This window comes from Manduca sexta, chromosome 25 (assembly GCF_014839805.1).
Source record: "Manduca sexta isolate Smith_Timp_Sample1 chromosome 25, JHU_Msex_v1.0, whole genome shotgun sequence".
Lineage (NCBI taxonomy): Eukaryota > Metazoa > Arthropoda > Insecta > Lepidoptera > Sphingidae > Manduca > Manduca sexta.
Window position 1 is genome coordinate 12,064,974 of NC_051139.1, and position 6,412 is coordinate 12,071,385.

Consider the following 6,412-nt stretch of genomic DNA (forward strand, 5'->3'; position numbering starts at 1 on the left):
ATATTTTTATTCTTCTAACATAATACGTGGGTCACAATCCACTAGTTGAAGGTTCCAGTTGAAAACCAGCGCCAGGCACATCTTGCCCACCCCCGAGATGGACGGCAGTGTGTAGTTGGCGTCATGCTGCCGTAGACGCCGAGGGCGTCCTTCGGTGCGTGGGGCTTCTGAGCCCCCCCCCCCCCCCCCCCATAGGAGACGGACCGCAAGCGGTACCGCGCAGGGGCGGCTGCGGACGAAGACTTAGACACTTCCGTCAGAGGCAGCCCGCAGCCGTCCCTAATGCGCCGAAGAGGGCCACCGCGGAGTTTTAGCTGGTAGGCCGTGCATAGGTTAGTTGTACTCGGGTTAGGGACTCGGCCCGGCGGTCGCCCGAAGGTCGTCATCAAATCCGGGCGGCTCAACGCCGGGCCATAAGGCACGGTTACCCCAGCATAACCGCTCAGTCGCCCCCCACGAAGGCTGGGCGTTAGTAATAAGGGACTTTCTCCGCGAAACCAAAAAAAAAGGCACATCTTGCCCGGCATTTAGTGTTGGACTGGAACCTTATCGGCAGTATCATGGGATGCACGTTGCCCGAATCCACTATGCATTTTTTTTTTTTAGTATCTTTTTATAAATGTTTGTGTGCGTCCCAGTATATTGTGCGCATAAAATTTTTCTATCTTTCTAGAACTTCAAAATGATAACCGCATTTAATCGAGTACATTCAACTTGATATTTAATTCTAATTTCAGTACTAACATGTTGAATGTAAAATAATCTTAAAAATAAAAATTATATAAAATTTTACTTCTTTTAAAATGATTTGCAATACAATTTTCCCGTCGTTATAAAATAATATAGTCGTTTAAATAATATTATTTAAACGTTTTAAACTTAGATATTAGATTAATAAATTATGAGCTAAATAAATTAAGTAACTTGTTACGCTTTTTGAGATTATTGACTTTAAAAAAAAGTAAATTTATTGACTTGTTTTTCGAACAAAATACATTCCGAATCCGAAAGCATTCTAAAATTTTAATGAAAAAAAAATATATATTAAATCTCAAAGTTAAGTATAAAGCTATTCGCTGATTGTCTACACTTTGTCGTTTACATTCGTTTCTTTATCATTAGTTAACTTTATAATTACTAGCTTACGATAATGTTCAAGCTCTTTGTGTTAATGTTAACAAAGAGTTTTTATGTAGTATTTAATTTTATTTGTCTTTCAAATGTTATTATGACGCGGTAATTCAAATCATCATGTGCTCATATTTCAATAGCCATAAAGTATAATTTTCATCAATATTTACAGTCAAATTGCTAATATAGTGTAATTCTAGTTAAGTGTTTGTTTTTTAAGTACATTACATGTTATGTGTCACCGTGGGATGCGTGCCTATGACGGATGTTCATCAAAACAAACCTTGTAGATTTACGCAACTTCTAAAGGTCATTCACTCGGGATCTTTTAATTGACATAATATGTTAGGTGTAATTGAAGTTTCAAGGAATGCTAAAATGTATTCCTTCAATTCCCTCTGTGTTTACTTCTAACAAACATAAACTGTCGCATTTATTATATTAGTAAGAAGTAATATAAGATGTCATTTTAATATGCGATTCTTGGTGCAATTTATGACTAGATAAATTATAAGTGATGGAGCCGCGCTATTTTATTTTCATCAGTAATGTTCATTAACCTATTCGAATGTATTTATTAAGTTCGCTAATGCATACAGAATATCGCGTGGATGGTAGAATTGTTGGCCTGCTTATGACGTTCTATGAGACAACCCTTCATTTTTTTATGTTGTCTTGGCAATGTGGCTTCACTGCACTCATTGCTCCATGTTCTTCGGCAAAATTGCTGCCGTCCGTATCCGCTCGGATAGCGACCACGGTACACAAGGTGTTAAAGCCCGCCATAATTGCCCACGTAAGTGTGTTGCGTTCTGCGATCAGCCTGTGTATATATGTTTCCTATAGGCCGGCATTATTGTGTCGATTGTCGAGAGGTAATCTTCATCAAGTGCAGTAGAGTCACTTTGCCGTGTCGGTATAAAAAAATAATATTAAAATGCACTACTTACGAATATTTTATTTTCAAATTATAGTACAATAAAACAACAGTGTGTGAACGTTGGTAAAGTTTATTCCGTAATAACAACGAACAAGTATAATATAAATGTATGATCGCTCACATTAATTATTATCGACACGTGTAAACAGACGGGCAATAAGTAATAATGAAATGTGTGCAAGTAAACAAAAGACCCATGTGGTCGTCCACATAATTAGTCCGTAGGAGGTCGGCAGATAAATAACGAAAATAATAGGTCGAGCCGCAAAACAATAACAAAAAACTAAATATTTCTTCAATACGTATTGCTTAATTGTTAGGCATGCCTCTGGATTTTATGTTCAAGTAATCGATATGTTATTTCCGTTGCATTTTTAGGTAATGTTTTAAAGAACGACAAATATGGAGAGTTCTATCTTACCCTAGATACCAGATGCTCTACGATTCAGAATGTGCGACCGAAAATTTGTAAATGCTGTAACTTTTATAAAATTGTTATGCTAATAGATTACATCGTGTTAATTCACTATTATAAACATAAAATAAAAAATAAAAGCTTTAATAGACTAATAACAGCAATAAGCCGCGACAAGAAACGAATGTTAATAGGTATTTGAAAAAAGGATGCCATTCAAATTGGTTTAAAGAATGACCACTGACGTGTACTGATGAAGTTATTGCTATTTGTACGAGTGCGTTCCACGATTATTTCTATAGCAGCAACAGGCGAGTCCGTGTGGCGTAACGTTTATTGTTGTTATGACGCATGCGTTCTTAACAAGCAGCATAGTACTACTATGCACCGTGACTGTGTGAAGAATCAGTTAATTCAGTTGACACAAACGCGAATACAGTTATTTGAGTCAACACAAATCGATTGGCCGTGGCGCCATCCTTATTAACATTCCAATTGCAATAACCGTTAAGTAATGATTCAATGTGATATTTCATTTTTCTAATATAATGTTTTTAAGTAAATAATTTAAAGGAAAAGTTTAATTTCCTTATGTTATACACAAGGAAAGGAATGTCAAAGAACTTTTTAATATCCGAATGAAATGAATCTAGTTATTTTATCTACGGATATGGCGAATGTTTTCGAGAATATCCGGTGTATCGAGGAGCTAATAACATAATATTTAATTCAAAGTCGGTGTCACACATTTAATTATAAATACATCGTGATGATGTCAACAGTATCAATCAATGGATCTGCTTGTTTATATATCAAGCTTCGAGGAGTCAGGTCTAAAGTTCTGTCAATGACATTTGAAAATTCATATTATCGTCTTATGTTTTTTTACTTGCATAATAAATGAGGTATAATTGTTAATAAAAGATACACGACCATTGTTTACAAAAGAACTTTCTCGGAGATGATATTCAAATGTTAAAAACAGGAGTGTACACTGTATAATGCAGTCTTTGTTCTCCATTCTGATTTTGATATCCATTATTTCAATACTGATTATATCTTTTAATTTATTTCCTCTGGTATCTAAATAATAGAAATTAATGGTGATTTAGCGAAAACAGGACAAATTGTATTTCCCTTTTTAATTTGTTTTTTTTTTCTTGAATATATGTTAAATTACTTTATTTTATTGTTACAGTATGCCCTTCTATGGACATAAGAAACAATCCGGAGCAGATAAACCGGTTGCGAGGATGTCGGGTGATCGAGGGCCAACTCAGCATTGTGCTGATGGAGCGCTCTACGCCCAAGATCTACGAGAACATAAGCTTCCCGGAGCTCAGGGAAGTCACTGGATATATTATGATATACAGGTACTTTAAATATAATTTTATTAAGTAGCGTTTTGATGAAGGTTTGATAACCTTCGTCTTCAAAGAGATCAAATCAGTCGTTGATGCAGCGAATTTAATGGTAAATATTTATTATTTATTGTTCGGTACAATTTATCAAAGTAGCTTATAAATTTGACAGTGGGAATACAATTATACTGGTATTAAGTGTATTCATAAAGGGTGATACCCAGCTGCATTCCTTCTACAATAATCAAAAAAACTTAATTATTTTAATAGCATCAGTAATTATGCCCGTAAGCACGTAGTATACGTCTCTATAATATTATTCAAGATGCAAGCAACAAAATATATATATTAAGCAACTGGTTTTTAAATCAACCGATCTAAAATTGGAAACAATATTCAGTTCTTGCGATTGTTTACAAAAGCTGCAGTGGACGTGACTAACCGCAATGTCACCTAGTCTCTTTCAAAAATACACTAGTACATTGAAGACGAAAATAGATAATTGTGATTCCATCGGAACACTGCACAAATACATTTTAGTTTTAAGAGCGTCGATAGGGATATTAAATACTTCCTACCAAAGTTTTCTTGCTAAATGTATCAACGGACGTGACACTGAAACACACCGCGGGTGAATTCGAAGAGGAAGTAATTTCATTAACTCGTGAGTCGCCTGTTCGTTACGTAAAATGGGATACGTACCTCCGTGGAGTAATAATGATATAACATTTCTGATCCTTTATAAACTCTCGTTTTATTATTTCATCGGTTACTATTAGATTATATTTTTGGGTAGAGCAAATTACTGAAAATTATTATTTATTTCTGGAATTTCCTAGTTATTGTCTGAATGTTGTTTGACTTTTCGAAGAACCACTTTTATATTAATAGTAATATTTAGGTTTCTTAAATAATAGTTATCGGGAATATCCGAACAATAATAATAATCATTAATTTAGAACAGCCAATATTAATTTGCCGGATAATTCCGTTTTTCGCGTTATATTAAACGTGTTAACCAGAACGTAGTGGATGTTATTGCAGTTGAAATTTATTATATCCTACAGATTTGTAATTGTTTAAATACAAGTTAAAAGGAACAATATTATAATTTTCTTTTAACTCAAATCTGCATTGTTATCATTCAAATCCTACTTATCATTCAAATCCTACTGTGGTCCCAACCCGTCATTAAGATTGCGCAATAACTTTTTTTAGGAACATTTATCTCAATATTATATCGTCATTTAATTATCGCCTCTTCTTTCTTACATATCTTTCATCACACAATCCATTAATTTTTATGTATTCATCAACATATTCATTATTCTTCGTAACTCCCTTATTCCTATGCTCAGAAGATTTTTTCGATTTTTTTCTTTAAGTTCTTGATGTATTTATTTTAATATCCATCATTACAGGACAAAGGTGAGGAACCTTGGCGATCTGTTTCCAAACCTCACAGTGGTGCGGGGGATACAGCTCTTCAAGGATTTCGCTATTGTCATATTCGACAATGAGCATCTCGAGGTACGTATTTTGCAATTTTCCTGTTGTGCTTTAGCTGTTTAAATTACGAAATAGTTCGTTGCAAATGCATTGACTGTTAGGCAAACTAGTGTATATGAATAATTGTCTCACGATTTCTAGGCCGTGAATGCAAATCGGTTCCAGGACTTACCGATTTCTACGAAACGTTGTACATTGCGTATATACGTCGCAATGCAGGATATGAACCTCCTAACAAATCGATACTGGGAGTGTTGGTCTTTATTTCAACGCTGCCCTAATATGGATAGCGTTTGTTAACGAAAATATACGTTCGCGGTACATCATTTATTATCGTGTGACTTCTCATAACATGTGGGTGTAGAATTTGAATGAGGTTTTAAAAAATTGCTCTCACACTCCCAAGTTGAACGTGTGCAAATTCTATTTGAGCTACTTTATTTAACATGTCGGTATTTTTAAAATGTACTCTCTAAAACAATAAATGTTGAATGTGAATAACAAAAGTACATAAATAAGGAAGGTGGTGGAAAGTTTGTAAGTCTTCACTTCCAGCAATAACCTTCCAGACTGCAACATAAAATTTCACGTTTAGTTTCTACTAGGAGTAACACGACCTATCTCGTGAAACCGACTCGTGTTCGCAGTAGATAAAACAGTATAATTTCCCTTAAGTATTACAAAAGTGCTAATAAAGCCCTATGCAGAACTTACAGAACACAAATTTACATGTTCTTTAGTAGTTGTTTGTTTAGTACTTTTAATGTCCTGTATGTTTTTTAGAACTGCACTGCAGTGCGCTACGCCGCGTAGTGCGGTTTCGCCTTATCCCTTGATAGATCTCTTGCGAGAACCTGACTGGGGAAATACGAATGCATTGCCTATATTTGTCACTAAGTAGCAGTGTAAAATAGTACAACCGGAAGGTTGCTGGAAGATCTTATGGCCAGCATAATAATTATTAGTCATGAGACTTAACATTTTACGTCTCAGGAAGAAGTACGCGGTTCCGTACCACGTAGTCTTTTGTAATTCGAAGCTCTTAGTACTTAATGC

The 6,412-nt window shown here is 35.1% G+C and overlaps 1 long non-coding RNA gene across 1 annotated transcript in view; it reads left to right on the top strand.

Annotated features, from left to right (window-relative positions):
- LOC119190601 overlaps nucleotides 1-5,397 on the top strand; it is a 52,882-nt gene extending 47,485 nt beyond the window's left edge. Inside the window, exons 3-4 of the long non-coding RNA XR_005113022.1 lie at nucleotides 3,685-3,859; nucleotides 5,269-5,397. This is a non-coding gene — a long non-coding RNA (uncharacterized LOC119190601). The remainder of the gene's footprint in view (nucleotides 1-3,684; nucleotides 3,860-5,268) is intronic.
- The last annotated feature ends 1,015 nt before the right edge of the window (nucleotides 5,398-6,412 follow it).